At 39.2% G+C, this 17,703-nt stretch overlaps 1 protein-coding gene and 1 long non-coding RNA gene across 5 annotated transcripts in view; both read left to right on the top strand.

Moving 5' to 3' along the window:
* Positions 1-17,703, top strand: part of AKT3 (AKT serine/threonine kinase 3) — a 327,384-nt gene that overhangs the window by 51,048 nt on the left and 258,633 nt on the right. The gene's annotated exons all lie outside the window — the stretch shown is intronic.
* Positions 8,818-13,159, top strand: LOC138921508 (uncharacterized). Its single transcript, XR_011434152.1, has 3 exons — positions 8,818-8,897; positions 11,993-12,086; positions 12,205-13,159. It is a non-coding gene; the product is annotated as an uncharacterized lncRNA (long non-coding RNA).

Genomic DNA, 17,703 nt, shown 5'->3' on the forward strand with positions numbered 1-17,703 from the left:
CAGATCCTTCTTTTATTGATTAAACATTACAGATACACTTGAAGCTGATGTATCCCTCGCTAATATTACTCCCGCTCCTTTTACCCTGCTTGTCCAGAGGTGCACCTAGTTCAGTATTGATCATTCTCATGCATTTATATTGTAAAATTTCTCTTATGTGTAAATGCATATATTAACAATAGAACTGGTATGTTTTTGAACTTAATATAAATGGTACCATCCTGCAATTTCTTTTCAACATTCTGTTTTTATGAGGTATTTATACCTGGAATTCTGATTTCTTCGTCTTCACTGCTGTGTGGTTTTGCTTGGATAAGCCTCATTTTATTTAACTCTTCTTCTGTTGAGGGGCTTTAACTGGTTACCAGTTTTTTCCCTTTTACAAACAGTGCAAAGAATGTTTTTGTACATACCCCACGTGTAGATGTGGAAATCTTCCTAGGGCATGTAATATTGCAGGTAGAATGTTGCCAGGTCATAGGATATGCTCATCCTTTGCCTTTGCCAGATTTTGTGTATTTTTTGAAGTGGTTGTCACCAGTTTACGTCTGACAGCAGTTATGAGCTGTCATCGTCATGTCGCCACGCCCTTGCCATCACTTTGTTTTATCAAATAGAAGTTTTGTCCTTCTAATGTGTGAGAAAAGATATTTAGTGTTTGAAATTTGCATTTCTCTGGTTACTGGTGGAGTTTTGAATTTTTATATGTTTATTTCTATTTAATTTCTTTCGTAAATTACTTTTTCTATCCTTTGTCCCCACCTCCTTTGTTGTATTGGGTGATTTATCCTTTCCTTATTGATTTGTAGGAGTCCATCAAGTATTGATATTAATCATTGGTTATTTGAATTGCAAATATCTTCTTTCAGTTTGTGGCTTGTCTTTTTCCTTGTATTTGTATTGCCTTTCATTGTACCAAAATTTTTCATTTTAATATAGATACATTTATCGAGCTTTTTCTTTATAGTTTTGCTTCTGGAATCATATTTAAGAACCTCCTTCCCCACATTGAGGTTGTAAGGATAATCTTCTTATTAGTTATCAATTGCTGCATAACAAATTACCACCAAAGCCTATTTACTTAAAACAAACATAAGCGTTTATTATATCCCTCCATTTCTGGGAGCAGTGTGGCTGCGTGGTTCTCATCTCAGTCTCTGATGAGGTTGTAGTCAAGATGTCAGTTAGGGTTGCAGTCAGTGGAAGGTTTAACTTGGGCTGGGGGACTGGTTTTTAAAGATAGCCCACTCCATGGCTGGCGAGTTGGTGTTACTGCCCAAGCGGGGGGTCATGTGCCCGCTGCAAGACATGCCAATAGTCAAGAGGCAAGATGGTAGGAGAGAAAGGGTTTTATTACAGCTTGCCAACAAGGGGGAAGATGGCCGACTAATGTCTGAAAAAACCATCTTACAGAACAAAGACTACAGGCCAGTTGTATAGGGGGCTGGTCTCCGGGTTGGGGAGGTATCTGGTCTCCCGGTGGGGGCATCCATCTGATCTCTGGGTGGGGCCTGACATCTGGTCTTAGTTCAGGTAATCTTTTGTTTTACTGGATATGCAGAGAGGGAGCAACTGCCCCATACCCAGATCTTTCAGTTGTCATTGATGATGGCTGTCAGCATAGACTCTCTGCCCGGGGGGTCATCACATTCCTAAGGAACTCAAAAGCACAAAGTTATCGACTTATAGCAGCTGAGAGGGACCTTAAAATCTACAGGGTGTGTGTATCTCCTGGAGGGCGCATATCCAGTTGGGTTAGTTAATCAGAGGTCATTCAGAGTTACAGTATGGTTTCTTCTCTATGATATGGCTTCCCCTATGTGAGCCTTGTGTTGAGCTGGTATCATTGGTACAGGCTGCTGCCAGGAGGCCTGAGTTCCTCTCCATACAGTCCTTCACTAATCCCATCCAAGTGTCCTCATAATATGGAGGCTGGCTTCTCCAGAGTGCGTGAGTGGACCAAGAGAACGAGGTGGAAACTAATGCCTTTTATGATCTAGCCTTTGAAGTCACAGACTGGCTGTCAGCTCTCCTCATTGTCGGAGGAGAAAATACTGGGGCTCCAGCACAGTGTGTGAGGATCACTGGAGGTGATCTTGGGCTAGCTACCAGAGTGTCTTCAATTTTGTAATAAGACACCTAAAAGTTCTTCCACATTTAGGTCTTTAATCCACCTTGAGGTTGTTAGGTTGTTTTGTGTTTGGGTTTATGGTGTTGTGAAGGGAATCTAGTCTTCTTATCCTTCCAAAGGTGTGTATAATTGTCCCAATCCCATTTACTGAATAATCTGTTATCGTTGTTCTGTCTGTCTGTGGTCTCTTTCTCAGATCTGTTCTCCGTCAGCCTATTTCCTCTTCCTATGCCCGTTCCACTTTACAACAAGTGTGGATTTCTCTAAGACAAGTCTCAAACTCTTTTTGTTGTTCTTCGTGGTTCGCTTGGCTCTTCTTGTCTCCAAAAGGCCATTAAGAGAGAAATTGTTAAATAAATTCATTTGATTTTTAGAATCAATTTTCCAGGTTCCATGAAATATCCTATTGGGATTTTTCTTAAGGAACATAATTTTTTTAATTAAAAAAGTAATAGGTGCTTAGTAAAAATTTGTGAAATACAGATAAGTAAAAAAAACTTTTGAAAAAGGCATCCATAATCCCATCACTCAAACGTCACCATTATTGTAACATTGGGAATCCTTAAAGATTTGATTTTCTAAAAATTAAATCTCTATAACAAAAGGCATCATATATGGGAAAAAATAAGGATTAACGTTCTTATTATACAGTGTACTTCCATAAATCATTAAGAAAAAGCAACGACCCAGTAACAAAGTGGACAAAGAATATGAACAGGGACTGACAAGAGGGTGTACAGATAGCTGAGAACACATGAAAAGATGAGGAAAATGTGAAGTAAAACAAAACTGAACCAGCATTTCCCCACTCACATAGCATTGTCCGTGCAAAGAGAAAAGCTGGAGACAAGCTTAAGTACCCACCAAAAGGTGAGTGGTTAAATAAGTGTCTCCATACTGTGGAATTTTAAGCAACCACTGAAAAGAAGAGTATTATATATTAACTATGTCTAAGGCGTAATGTTGAATAAAAAATGTAAAGTGAAAGAGTAGGTTATATAATGTGGTATTATGTTTATAAAGAAAATTATATATATTATAAAGAAAAAAAATATGTATTTAAAACATTTTAGGAGGCTATCTAGATTTATTAAGAGTAGTTACCCAAGAGTGTGGAAGTGTGTAAGAGAGGAGACTTTAACTGTATTATTTGGATTTTTAAAAAATTGTGCATTACTCTACAATGAAAAAGAACTGTTTTGGTATAGTTGCCCATAGTGTTTTTTTTCCTTAGGCGTAAGTTTATTTTGTTTTTTACTTTTTAAAACAGTAGTCATCTAGGGGCCGGCCTGGTGGTGCAGCAGTTAAGTTTGCACGTTCCGCTTCTTGGCGGCCAGGGGTTCACCGGTTCAGATCCCGGTGCAGACATGGCACCTCTTGGCACACCATGCTGTGGTAGGCGTCCCACGTATAAAGTAGAGGAAGATGGGCGTGAATGTTAGCTCAGGGCCAGGCTTCCTCAGCAAAAAAAGAGGAGGACTGTCAGTAGTTAGCTCAGGGCTAATCTTCCTCAAAAAACAAAAAAGAAAGAAAAGGAAAAAAAAAACAGTAGTCATCTATAGAGAGAGACAATTTTGCGCCTTAAATTTTTCACTCAATGGAAGGATTCATTCAGTGGCATGTTGAAGAGTGCAAACTGGAGTCAGCATCAGTCTGGTTTCTGATTCCAGATCTACTGCAAGTCTTTATCTTGACATAGCTTCAAATCTGCAGAAAAGTTACAATAATTACAAAGAAGTCCATATGCCCATTCCTCAAATGAGCACATTTTCCCACATTGGTGTGGAAATGTGTCTCCCTCCCCCTCCTTTGCTCTCTGTCCACTTGCTGTGTCCCTCTCTCCTTCTCTCTATATATGATATTTTAAATATCTTTGTATTTATATAAAGACATTTTTAATATATTTAAAGATACTTATATGTTTATGTTCAAATATGTAGATTTTTCTGAACCATTTGAGAGTAAACGTGAGACATGATGCCCCTTTTTAATTTACCCTTGCATACTTAAGTGTGTTTCCTAAACAAGGACATTATCTTACATAATTATAGTTATCAAAATCAAGCAATTAATCTTGATACAATACGATTATCTGGATATTGCCAATAATAACCTTTATCACGTCCCCCTCCCACAGTCTTGGCATTGTGTGAGTTCCATTATGTGGCATCCAGATGTCTCATCATGCAGAGAAACTTCACTTGTCATGTCTCTTTAGTCCCCTTTAATCAGGAGGCACAGAACGTTGATTTCTCCCAGTCCTGGTGATGTGAACTTTGGTCACTGGTTGCAGTGGTGCCTACCAAATTTCTTCTTCACTGTAAAGTTACTATTTTTCCCTTTGTAATAAGAATCTTGTGATGTGATACTTTGTGACTATATAAATATCTGGTTTCTCTTCAGACTTTGGCTCACCGATTTCAGCATTTCATCTATGATTCTTGTTGGAATCAGTTACTAATGATTTATGGTGATTTTCTAATTCTGTTGCTCCTTTTTCATTTTAATTGTATTTAATTGTAATTTAAAGGAGTATTTATATAGAAAAATTTCTACAGAGAAATGTATGTAGGGAAATTTCTTCCTCCCTTATGAATTCTATTTTATTCAACGGATTATAATCTTTTACTATCATTATCAATTTTGAAATGCTTGAATTCTCCTAGACTTGGCCCATGAAAGCCCCTTCCAGCTAACTCCTCTATTCTTTGACACGTTCCTGTCAATTTGTGCAGACTTTCTGACGTTTTGACGCAATAGGACGTGCCGAGCTCATCATACACTTTCCCTTTCCTGGCTCTGGCGTCAGCTGCTTCTCCAGGGAGCTCTGGTTCCCTTTAGTGGAGAAGAGTCTTTTCTTTCATTTCGTAATTACCTTTATTCCTTATTACTGTATGTTTTTTTATTTAATTAATTTATTTTTTTGAGGAAGATTAGCCCTGAGCTAACATCTGCTGCCAATCCTCCTCTTTTTTTGGGGAGGAAGACTGGCCCTGAGCTAACATCGTGCCCGTCTTCCTCTGCTTTATACTTGGGACGCCTACCACAGCATGGCTTTGCAAGTGGTGCCATGTCTGCACCCGGGATCCAAACCGGCAAAGCCCGGTCCGCCAAAGTGGAACGTGCGAACTTAACCACTGTGCCACCGGGCTGGCCCTGTCTGTTTTTCTTAAATGCTATCCTGATCCATTCTGTTTTTGCATGAGTACCATACTGCTGTACTTATTTGTTTTGTATTTTAGTTAATTATTTATCGTATTAGATCTCTCTGCTATATATTTGACACCAGTGTGCAGTCATCTTTTCTTGCTTGTCCTCTAGAATCCCATCATTCCTGTTTTTCCTTGATCTCTTTGTTTGTCTCATTCTTCTGGATTCTTCTTCCTTGATTAGGTTTTTAAAGGCTAGAGTTTCCTAGGATTCCACCCTTGCTCTCAGGGACCAGGCGCTGTTACTGCTCAGACATTGCTGGTGGGGGGTCTACACTGGTTCTCTTATCACACATGATGGGTTCTCTGCCCAAAGCACATAAAAATCCAATTATTATGGCATCAGCTTTTGAGAAAAGAAAAAAGCTTTATTGTGAGATTGACCAACAAGGAGACAGGAGGCAAAAACTCTCAGATCTGTCTCCCCAATCCGGGGCTTGGGGCACAATTTATGGGCTGAAGGGCAGGGTGGTCTCAAGTGTGGAGATGGATGATTGGAGGTGAGGAGAAGTGGGGTAATCGATGCTCTGCACGAACGTATATGGAAAATCGTGGAAAAATCACTGCAGTTAAAAAGAAAAAGAGCAAGGTGTAGAACATAATATAGATTACGTTTTGTGTAAAAGAGAGGAAATAAGATTATATAGTCATTGCTTATATTGGCATCAAGGAGCTCTGGGAGGAAAGAGAAGCAGCTAAACTGCACCCCAGCAAGCAGGGTACGAACCGCACGCGTCACAGATGGGTGCAATGGGATTCTGCTGTGTACATTTGTAATCTGATTGATTTTGGACATGTGACCTGTTTAATTCAGTTTTTAAAGTGTCGTCCAGTGTAGCTTAAACCTAGTTTTGACACAGCGTGGGTCTGTAGTGTTGGTTCTAGGCCACTGGCCTACGGCACAATGTCCCTTCACGCGCTTGATGAAGCCTTCCGTCTCTCTAGGTTCCTGCTCGCCAGCTCTGGCTCTGTGCTTTACATTCTAGCAACATGGGATTTCTCGTAATCCTTCCCACACATGGCACTGTTTCGTGTTTGTATTTTACCTTTGTCTTCTTTATATTCATTTAAGAATCAGTTTGTCATCTTCTCTGGGAAGCCATCCTGTGTCTCTGCGGGCTGAGTTAGGTGATTGTCTCCTAATCTTCTCTGTATTTGTCCATTGTAGCTCTCAGATTGCATTGTAATGAGCAGCTCCTTTATAGTACTTAGACATAGACACGCAAAGATTTGCTTGAAATATTTTCTTAATATCTGTGCCAGTAGGGTAGGGGGTATCCCTCACATAGCCTATAATTTTTAATGGAGACGGACATGCAGGAAGATAACTAACGTAAGACAGTTGCAGTAAGTGAGATAATAGGCAAAGTTATACTTCCAAAGGGAGTCTTTACATGGGTCTTGAAGATGGGCTAGAGTCCAGATGGAGACATTTTAACAGGGCCTGTTGGGAGCACAGATAATTTGGTGTAGCTTCAGCACACAGGAATCATGACTCAAGGTGAAATCGGGAAGGAAAGGAAAAACAGGGACAGATTGTGAGAGGCCTAGCATTCTAGTCTAAGGAATTTAAATAGTATCTTGTAGGCAGAGTAGGACTATTGAATGCTTTTGAACGAGGAATCAATCCAATCTGTGTTTTAGGATGATTACTTCTATGCTTTGTGTAGGGTGGTTTGAGAAAGGAAGAGATGAGAGACAGGGACACCTGTTAAGATATTTTATACTGTAAACTACAGTGTTGAATATAGGATCAGAAAAGGAACAGCTAACCACGTTTCAAGTTCTATGTTTTTGTTCATACAGTTCTTTCAACCTAGAATTCTCTCTCATTTCAACGGTGAGATTCCAGATGTCTACTTCTATTTATCCCTGATAAATTTCCTCCAAGTCTAATTAATTGTGCCCTGTTCTGACTGCATTTCATTTATTCTTTTATAACTGTTTTCCTACCCTACCGATCTTACAGTATTGTCTTATCACCCCAAAATCAATTGCTTCCTTCTGGAAACTACTGTGTTACTTTATTTGACCTGCTCATGTAACACTTATCACATTATGTTATTGTTTGATGCTTTTTCTGTTTATTTCAGTAAACATCTCTTGGTACCACACCTCGAGGACTTCATACTTTGGCAGTCTCTATGTTTGTGATATGGGAATAGATGTATGAGTTCCTTAAGGGCCACCTTACTTTGATGTCTTGCACTTAGCATAGTGGGTGATGCATATTAGGCACTCAGTAATGTAGAGACATCAGTGCAACAGTATTGGTTAAAAGCCAGGTTTAAATGCTTGCTCTACCACTTTAACCTGGGTCCACTGTAGAGAAGTTATTTAGCCCCTTGAAGCCATAATTTTCTCATCTCTGAAATGGGGAATTAGTCAGTTTGGGCCGCCATAACAAAATACCATAGACTGGGCGGCTTAAACAGCAGAGGGTATTTCTCACAGTCCTGGAGGCTGGACTCGGAGCTTGGTGCCAGCAGGCTGGGTTCTGGGGAGGACTTTCTTCCTGGCCTTCAGACAGCACCTTCTCGTTGTGTCCTCACATGGTGGAGAGAGACACAGCAAGCTCTCTGGTGTCTCTTCTTAGAAGGACATGAATTCCATCATGAGGGCATCACCCTTGTGACCCCATCGAAACCTAATTACCTTCCAAAGGCCTCATCTTTAAATACCATCACACTGGGGGTCAGGGCTTCAACACAAGAATTTTGGGAGCCACAGACATTCAGTCCATAACACTATCTTATACAGTGATTATGAGAATTAAATAATTTATGGAAAACATTTACATATGCCTCTAACTTTGAAAGTGCTGTGTTTATTTAACCTATTATTGTCATCATTATCGTTATTTTGACTTGGCATAAATTTTGCATATGGAGTAATGGAGGAAAATTAGAAATGATTTGGTGGTTTTGCTTTTCATTGATGGAGAATATGAGATGACATTAATTAAGAAGGGGAATGTAGAAGGAGGAACAGGATTGCAGGCATATTGATGAGAGATGCTTTCTGCATTCTGTCGAGGGGTGGAGAAAGATGGGAATGTCAGGTTTACAGATGAGCCATAAATATGCTTAGAGTAGAAGAAAAGAGAACCTTTACGCTGGATATATGTATATGACCTCTAAAATGCAGATCTTAATTTGTTTTTATTCAAATCTTTATTTTCTTTTTTCTAGTTTCGTTGATCAGGTTGAGTTTTTTCTGTGAGCCCAGGAGAGCAGAAGTACCATTTACATCTTTATCAACAAACAATGCTAAATTTATTTTGCTGGGTTTTGAAAAGTTCTTTTTCAAGCATTTTGAATCTTAGACATATTTTGATATTTTCAAATTGGAGTATAACCTGTTCCTACCCTCTAGCTTTTGAATTGAGACTTTCTCCCTCTAAGTTAGTGAATCAAGGATTTAATATATTATCCTTTCTAGAACTATTAAGCATCTCTCACTCATTCGCTTTTGGCAGTAACTGTCTCCACATTTACTTCATGGAGTCCTCTCTGGTGGAGCCCACAGGCGGAGAGGAGGCACAGGATTATGGGCGGGTGAGTTACCGAGAATCTGGGCTGGAACTTGGGGCAAACGTGGTAGTGGTTGCTCCCTGATAATAGGAATAGAATTTGAAGTGTAAGTTTGGTCATTACATTGTGTTGATGCGGTCTATAAAGAAAATGTAATGGTTGAGTTTTTTCTTTATGTAAATTTTGTTGATCATTTCTGTGGCATAGCCATCATGCCACCTGTGCTGTGATTTTATCAAAATTCACACAGTGACCTGGCACACAGTTGGCAGTTTGAGGAAACGCAGAACAAGTAGTTTATCTTAGAGTATACCTTTTATTTGGTTCTAGTGGTCAGAGATACAATCTTTAAGTTGTGGTTTGGGGCTTTTCTTTTTCATTTTATAATAAAAATTTCAGGGGCCGGCCCGGTGGCGCAGTAGTTAGGTTTGTGTGCTCCGTTCTGCGGCCCAGGGTTTGCTGGGTCAGATCCCAGGTGCAGACCTGGCACCGCTTGGCACGCCATGCTGTGGTAGGTGTCCCACATATAAAGTAGAGGAAGACGGGTACGATGTTAGCTAAGGGCCAGGCTTCTTCAGCAAAAAGAGGAGGATTAGCCACAGATGTTAGTTCAGGGCTAATCTTCCTCAAAAAAAAACCCCTAAGAAAACAACAGAAAAAATTTCAACACTTAATAGATGCTATTTTAGTTGTGATAAGCAGACAAATATGCTTCTGGAACCACTGCAATCAAATTTGAGAGAAAGAAAATAAGAAACCTTGTAGGGAGATGGTCTCTAATGGATACTAACATAAAATAATCAAGTGGCAAATATTTTCATTCAGAAGAAAAAGGATCTGTGCCCAAGATCAACTTTATTGTGGTATATATTATATAAACTCAAAGCTGTGATTTTATACGATAAATTCAGTATTGCAACAGTGATATAAACAAAGAAAAAAAGGCAGTAGATTGAAGTCATGAAAGCAATGGAGCCTGTAAAAGTGGAACCATATAAAAAGGAGCAGTTTGTGGGTCTCTATCTGTGGCAGATGTTTAGATTTCTTTGTGTAAAAGTAACGTAAATTGGTGTACTGCTTTATGATGAGTTTTTGAACTTTCTGTGAGTGTAAGTAGAGGTATGTAGTTAGATGAGACTGATTGTAAGGAATATTGTAAAGTAGAACAAGTGTGTCTCTAGCGCCCTTTCACTGCTTTTTATCTTGTTCGTGCAGCCTCTTCATCAGGTCGTTGCCCTCCATGGGCCTTTCCCTGTTGGATCAGTATCAAAAAAGATCCCAGTACTTTTGGGCCTTGGCAGGTCATTTTAGAAAGATCACTAGACATACTACATGCCAGGTTATTTTACATTTTATTGGGGCTTTTGAAAATTCAAACAGAATTTCCTATGGTAAAACTTTAGACATTTTTAGAGAAGAGAGCTTTGTGACTCTGCCCCTTAAGTCAGAACCTTCTGCTAGGTAGGAAGAGAATTAACATGGTTCTAGGCCTGTTAGAGGCTAGTGTCTGGGTTTGCCTAATGGTCCTTGTTCTGCAGCATCTCATTTGACCATCACAGAGAGCTTAGGAGATCGGCATTTTTTTTTTTTTTTTTTTTTGGTGAAGAAGACTGGCCCTGAGCTAACATCTGTGCCAATCCTCCTCTTTTTGCTTGAGGAAGATTGTTGCTGAGCTAACATCTGTGCCAGTCTTCCTCTATTTTGTACTGCCACAGTGTGGCTTGATGAGTGGTGTGTAGGTCCATGTCTGGGATCTGAACTCGTGAACCTCAGGCCAGCGAAGCAGAGTGCACGAACTTAACTACTACCTCACCAGGCTGGCCCTGAGATCGACATTCCTATTCACACTTTACAAAAGAGGAACTGAAAGAAGCACATAGAGATGAAGTGACCTTCCTAAAGAGGTCACAGAGGAGGCACATCTTAAAATCAAGACTTTCAGACTCCAGAGCTTTGCCTGTGCCACTAGACCAGTATTGTGCAGTCATTGTATTCTTTGGTTTTACTCTGCTTCATCTTGGTGAATGTGCAGTGTCTTACCCTCAGCAGTCTTTTATGTGTTTCTACAGATGTGAGTCCCCCGTTCCTTGCAAGTCACTGCATAGACCATGCTGCTTGTGGGGCATTAGTCTTCGTCGAACCTTTGTTGTGTTTGGGGCCTTCTGAGCAGAGATGGCCCACAACTGCAACGTTCAGTTCCAAACTTACTGACTTAGGTTTGTCTGTTTTTTAGCAGATTGGCCAACTCTGAAGTTTGTCCTTAGAATAAGAAATTATTGATGAATTATGTGTGAATTCTAATGTTTTGGAATTATCATAGCAAGAACTAATAAATTTCTCATTACTGACACTTTTGAACAGATGTGTTCAGTGTTAACAAACAGTTTGAAATTGTTCACTCTACAAAGAGTTATAAAGTGCTCTGTGCAGGGCTGTGCTAGATTTTACGCTGAGCACAACACAGGAAACACGTGGTTTCTGCCCTCAATGAGAGGACAGTGTAGAAGGGAGACACACATGTGAGAGAACTATTAGAATACGCGATAATAATTATAGTCACGGAGCGTGTAGAAGGAAGAGTGGGGCACTGGGAAAAGAATGGTCAGCTGTGCTCAGAGGACTCGGGGAAAGGTTCAGAGAGACACTGAAGCTTGAATGTATTCCCGACTACAGGAAAGTTCCTGGGCTGCTTATACATGCTGCATACACGGCGTTTGTGCAGACAGCCTTTCCCTCACATGCACACACAAATGCGGTATTACGCTTGAACACTTAGCCTCTTTCCTTTTCCCCTAAATCATACATAGTCATGCGTATTCTTTTCCCCGCATATATCTTTTAGAAGGCTTTTCTGGTAGCTGCTCATTTGATTCCCTTTATTTTTCTGCTTTCTAGCTCTTAAATTTCTTGGGTTTTGGAAGCAAGCAGACTGATTTCTGGGTGGTAAAGGAAAGTCAAATTAGTGTCGATTGCTCTCTTTCTGCATTCTGTACAACACGTAGTAATGCGTAAAGGATAGCAATGGTGGTGGGAAATGGTGAAGATAGGAGGGTAACAGAACCAGGCGCCTGATTGCTTTATCATTTTTACTGTCTCACAAATGGTGTTCTTCTATTTAGAGTAATCTGAGGACGGAAAGAGTGACTCGCTGTGTTTTCCAGCTAAAAATGAAGTTAGAGGACAGTTGTCTGGAGGGAAACATTGCATTTGGCGGTATATTATTTTCTGGCTCATTTGGTTGTAAGCTTTTTACTAATGAAGAGTTCCCCTCTGGTCATGTATTCATATACGTGCTTATCTCTGCCTTTCATGTTCACGCTGGTTCTCACAGGTACATGGGCAGATGTTAAAGCAGTTCGGTTTGCTGGAGAAGCCACCTGATGCTGTGGGAAGAGCCCTGCATCAGAAGTTAGGAGAGCCGAATGCTGGTCCTGCCGCTGCCTCTAATATGTCTTCTGCCTTTGAGCTAGTTAGTTAGCCTTTCTTAGGCCTCAATTTCTTGCTTTTTATGTTTTATTTCCATTTTTATTCTTTTTATTGAAGTATAACTGACATGCAATATCCTGTTAGTTTCAGGTGTGTATCATAGTGATTCGAGATTTATAGACACTATGAAATAATCATCACAGTAAGTCTGGTTACCATCTGTCACTTTACAAAGTTATTACACTATTGTTGACTGTGTTCCCTATGCTGTATGTTACATCCCTGTAACTTATTGATTTTGCAAACTTGCTTTGTAAATAATGGGATAGGATAATGCTCTGGAAGGTGTTGCTTAGCTCAAAACTTGTATCATTTTATTATTATCATTTATTTTTTATTCAACTACCAAGTCTATAGTGAGTGCTTCCCACATTTCAGGCCCTGTGCTAGGTGCAGTCAAAAAGAGACATGGAGGATAGACATATATGTCAAAGGAAGAGAGTTAAGAGTCCAGAAATAACCCATACATCTCTGGTCAATCAATTTTTGACAAGGGTGGCAATACCGTTCAATGGGGAAGGATAGTCTTCAACAAATGATGCTGGGACAGTTGGATTTCCATATGCAAAATAATGAATTTGGACCTCTGCCTCACATTATACAAAAAATAACTCAAGGGGCCAGCCCAGTGGCGTAGTGGTTAAGTTTGTCTGTTCTGCTTCAGTGGCCCAGGGTTCACCAGTTTGGATCCCAGGCGCGGACCTATGCACTGCTCATCAAGCTGTGCTGTGGCAGGCATCCCACATATAAAATAGAGAAAGATGGGCACAGATGTTAGCTCAGGGCCAGTCTTCCTCAGCAAAAAAAAAAAAATAAATAAATAAAAAAAGATAACTCAAAGTGGATCAAAGACCTAAAACCATAAGAGCCAAAACTATACAACTCTTAGAAGAAAATGAGTAAATCTTTCTGACCTTGAATTGGGCAATGGTGTTTTAGATTGGACATCGAAAGCACAAGCAACCAATGAAAATTGATAAATTGCACTTCATCAAAGTTAAAAACTTTTATGTGTCAAGGACACTATTAAGAAAGTGAAAAGAGGACCCAAGAATGGGAAAAAAAATTTGCAAATCATATATCTGGTAAACATCTAGTACCCAGAATGTGTCAAGAACTTGTATAACTCAACAGTAAGAAGACAACCAAAATAAAAAATGGACAAAGGATCTGAATTGACATTTCACATATGGCCAACAATACATGAAAAGATGCTCAACATCATTAGCCATTAGAGAAATACAAATCAAAATCACATGAGATATCACTTCACGCTCATTAGGGTGGCTGTAATCAAAAAGACAGATAATAAAAAGTTTTGGTGAGGATACAAAGACACTGGAACCCTCATACACTGCTGGTGGGATTATAAAATGGTGCGGCTACTTTGGAAAACAGTTGGGTAGTCCCTCAAAAACTTAAATATAGAATTAGCATATGACCCAGCAGTGCCATACCCAGGTATACACCTAAGAGAATTGACATCATGTTTATACAAAACTTCTATAGTAATATAGTCATAATAGCCCAAAAGTGAAAATAACCTGGATGTGCAAAAGCTGTTGCATAGACAAACAAAATATGGTATAATCCATAAAATGGAATTTTATTCAGCCAGAAAAGAAATGAAGTAGTACAGATACATGCTACAACATGGGTATATCTTGAAACCTTATGCTAAGTGAAAAAGTCAGGCAGAGAAGGCCACACATTGTATGACTCCATTTGTGTGAAGTGTCCAGTACAGGCACGACCATAGAGACAGAAGGCAGTTCAGTGGCTGCCAGGGGATGGGAGTGACCACTAATGGCTTAGGGTTTCTTTTTGAGGTGATGAAAAGTTCTGGAATTAGATGTTGGTGATGGTTGCACAACCTTGTAAATATGTTAAAAACCACAAATTGTATACTTTAAAATGGTGATTTTTATGATGTGAATTATATCTTAATAAAAAATTTTTTTAAAAGATGTGGCCCTTTCCTTCATGGTGCTAAAACGAACCGTTTACATGAGAGGGATAGAAACAGGTTCTGTGGAAGGATACAGCATGGCGTTCTCTCCTGCTCTGTGGACTTGGGGTCACACTCCTGGAATAAGTAATTTTTAAGTATTTAAACAGAGCCCTGAAGAATGAATTGAAGTTATTAGGTGAAGAGACTGATAGTACTGGAAATGAGGAAACAGGGAAGAATGTCTCAGATGGAATTAACAGCATACAGTGAATTTCAGCCCTAACAGGTGTAAGCTCCTACCTCTGTCACTGTGTAAGAGGGTCACAAACTATCCTATAATGTTTATTATGAAAAATACTTACGTATCTCAGCTTCTTCTGGGGAAAACAAACCATTTATTTTTCATGATTTGATTCTGAATATTTTAAAATTTTAGTCTTATGACATTTTATAATTTTAAATTTTTACAAAACCGGAGCTGTATCCTTGAATTTGCTTATGCTAGGGTTTTTTCCTCCCCTCTATCTATCATATTTTATAAGCCAAATTTCCAACCTTTCTTCCTATAGAAATTTTATTTTCATTCCTTTTGACAGTTTGAGGTTAATTTCAGATCCTTGTAAGGATTATTTACTATGGAGTTAGGATAAATACAGATATTTATTTCTTTTTGCTCTTAGGTAATAAAATGTTTTATTAAGAAGAAATTTCAAACGTACAAAAGTAGAGAAAAGTATGATCAACACTCATGTAATTAACAGTAGCTTCAGACATTTTCAACTCATGGCCAATCTTATTTTATTGTTTATCCACCTATTCCTTTACCTCCTGGGTTATTCAGAAGCAAATCTCAGGTGTTGCATCATTTCATACATAGGTTTCATTTGTCTCTAAATGACAAGAATTCTGTTTTTTTAAACTTGCGTCATTGAATATTTTTTTGACTTGGAAATTTTTTTCGTCTGAAAACAAATTATTTAAAAAGTTACTATTATTGAAAATGAATACTCTCTTTTATACAGTTTTTTATTTGCTTACAATTTATTTTTTCTAATAAATATTGGCTATGCTTATAAAATAATAAAATTGATGTTATGAAAATGTGGTTCATGTATATAGCTTTATGCTCCTCGTTGTGATTAACTGTGATGAACTGGGACTTCTGCATGATAAAACTCTTCTCTCCAGCCAGTAATTATTCCCCTTTATCATATTCAGTGACCTTTGCCGTTCTAACTTCTAGGAGTGTCTGTGTCATTTCATATTATTGATTCCCACTCCTTAGTGAACACACATTTCTCCTGGCTTCCCTGACATTTGACTTTCTTGGTTCATTCCTGTGTTGGTATGTTCTTTTTTCTTTTGATGCCCACAAAAATGTGACTATATCCCACCCTTACTCTATTCTTGAGCCTCTGCCCTCTCTGCAAACAATTAGTTCTGTTCTTGTGACTGCCATGAGACAGTATCTCTGTATACGTGAATCCCAAATATTTGTTACTGGTGAGTGAAAGAACCTCTTTTTAATGTTCTACTTGAATATGTATAAACATTCCCATGGTTATCCCATTGTTATCATAAATTCAGATCTTTAAAACTGAGTCCCTCTTCTTTTTTATTAATACTCATTCCCTTTCAGCTTTCTTCTATTGACAGATCACTGGATTTCTTCTTCAGATCACTAGGCTAGAAATAGTCACATCTTCCTCTTCCATCAGCCTCCTGTGCACGTGCTATTATCTTGTCCTGTTAATTTTTCCTTCAAACTCTAGAAGTTATTTGCATTTGCATTATTTTCGCCTATTCTAGGCATTTTCTTCCTTTAGGAAACTTCCTCACTACTTTTAGGTCAGCTCTTCTCTGTGATTCCATGAGCCCCACGTGTGCTCCACTGTCAAGTTGATCTGTTTGTATGTTGCTCTCTCGTTAGAATTCGGGCTCTTCAGGGGCTAAGATTGGGGTTTTATTCATGCTCGCACTGTAGCCCATGAGATGTAATATTCGTTAAATGTTAATTGAATTGAATCCAACTCCTAATCTCTTTACCTGTACTCCTGCAATATCTCCTTCAGGCTTTGTCTTTCCCTTGCAGTACATCCTGTAAAGTAATCTTAGCACTTGGAGAATCTGATGAAAGCGATCGAGTCTCTAGCAGTGTATCCTGTAAATTTCCATCAAAGATCTCCTTGCAATCTAAAATTGCTATTTATTTTCTTTTTTATTATGACTTTTTCCCCTGGAATGTACCCTCTATGATGGTAGGGACTGTGTCAGTCGTACAGATTTTTGTGTCCTTTAGTATAACCTTACACATGGCAGGACCTTCCCAAGTATTTATTGAACGTGTGTGGGTACTCTCCCTCCTCCCCAGTTGAGAGCAGTGCACTTAGACACAATACAGATAATTTCACAACGGTTACCAACTTTTGAATCTTTGCTGTATTGTTGTCAGACTAATCTTTCTAAAACAATACGTTATTAATGAAAAGTCCAGTCAAACTTCTGTGCCAGACCTCAAATAGGTTCTGGGAATACAAAGATAAGAACATCATTCCTGTTTTCTATAGAGTTTAAAAACAGAGGAAGAAATGCTTGTCTCTGTGAAGAGGTCAAGGAAAGCTTCCTAGAGGACATCTGGTGTCTCTAAGGTTTTTTTCAGCTTAAAGATTTTGTCATTCGCAGCTGCTCTTTTCTTTAGCAGTAGGCAAAATCCTGGGTAGCTGCTGAGAAGAGACTGAGGGTTACCAGCAGGACGTTCTTGGCTGTTCCTGGGGCTGCCCTCATCCTGAGTGACTTGAACATTCACTTCAACCTGGGTGGGAACTGGAATTTAAATCCAGTTCCTTACTAGATGAGATTATGTTTAGATCATCCATTATTCTGTTAGCTGAGATAACTGAAAGGAGGATTCAGGAGTGTTCTACGTGGCTTCAGGGAAGCCAGTGCAGGCTTTTGTTGTTTGCCATTTGTTTGGATGTGGAATCAGGAGACGTTAGCACTTAGCACCGCTAAAATACAGTAGTCCCCCCTTATCTGTTGTTTCGCTTTCTGCAATTTGTTGCCTGCAGTTTGAAAATATTAAATGGAAAATTCCAGAAATTAACAATTCCTAAGTTTTAAATTGCTGGCTGTTCTGAGTAGTGTGATGGAATCTCGCACTGTCCTGCTCTGTCCTGCCCGGAATCATCCTTTTGTCCAGCAAATCCACGCTGTATATGCTACTACCCATTAGTTGCTTAGAAGCTGTCCTGGTTATCAGGTTGACGGTTGTGGTATTGCAGTGCTCGTGTTCAAGTCACCCTTATTTTACTTAGTAATGGCCCCAAAGTGCTAGAGTGCTGATGCTGGCAATTCGGATACGCCAAAGAGAACTTGTGAAGTGCTTCCTTTAAG

Source organism: Equus caballus, chromosome 30, assembly GCF_041296265.1.
Source record: "Equus caballus isolate H_3958 breed thoroughbred chromosome 30, TB-T2T, whole genome shotgun sequence".
Lineage (NCBI taxonomy): Eukaryota > Metazoa > Chordata > Mammalia > Perissodactyla > Equidae > Equus > Equus caballus.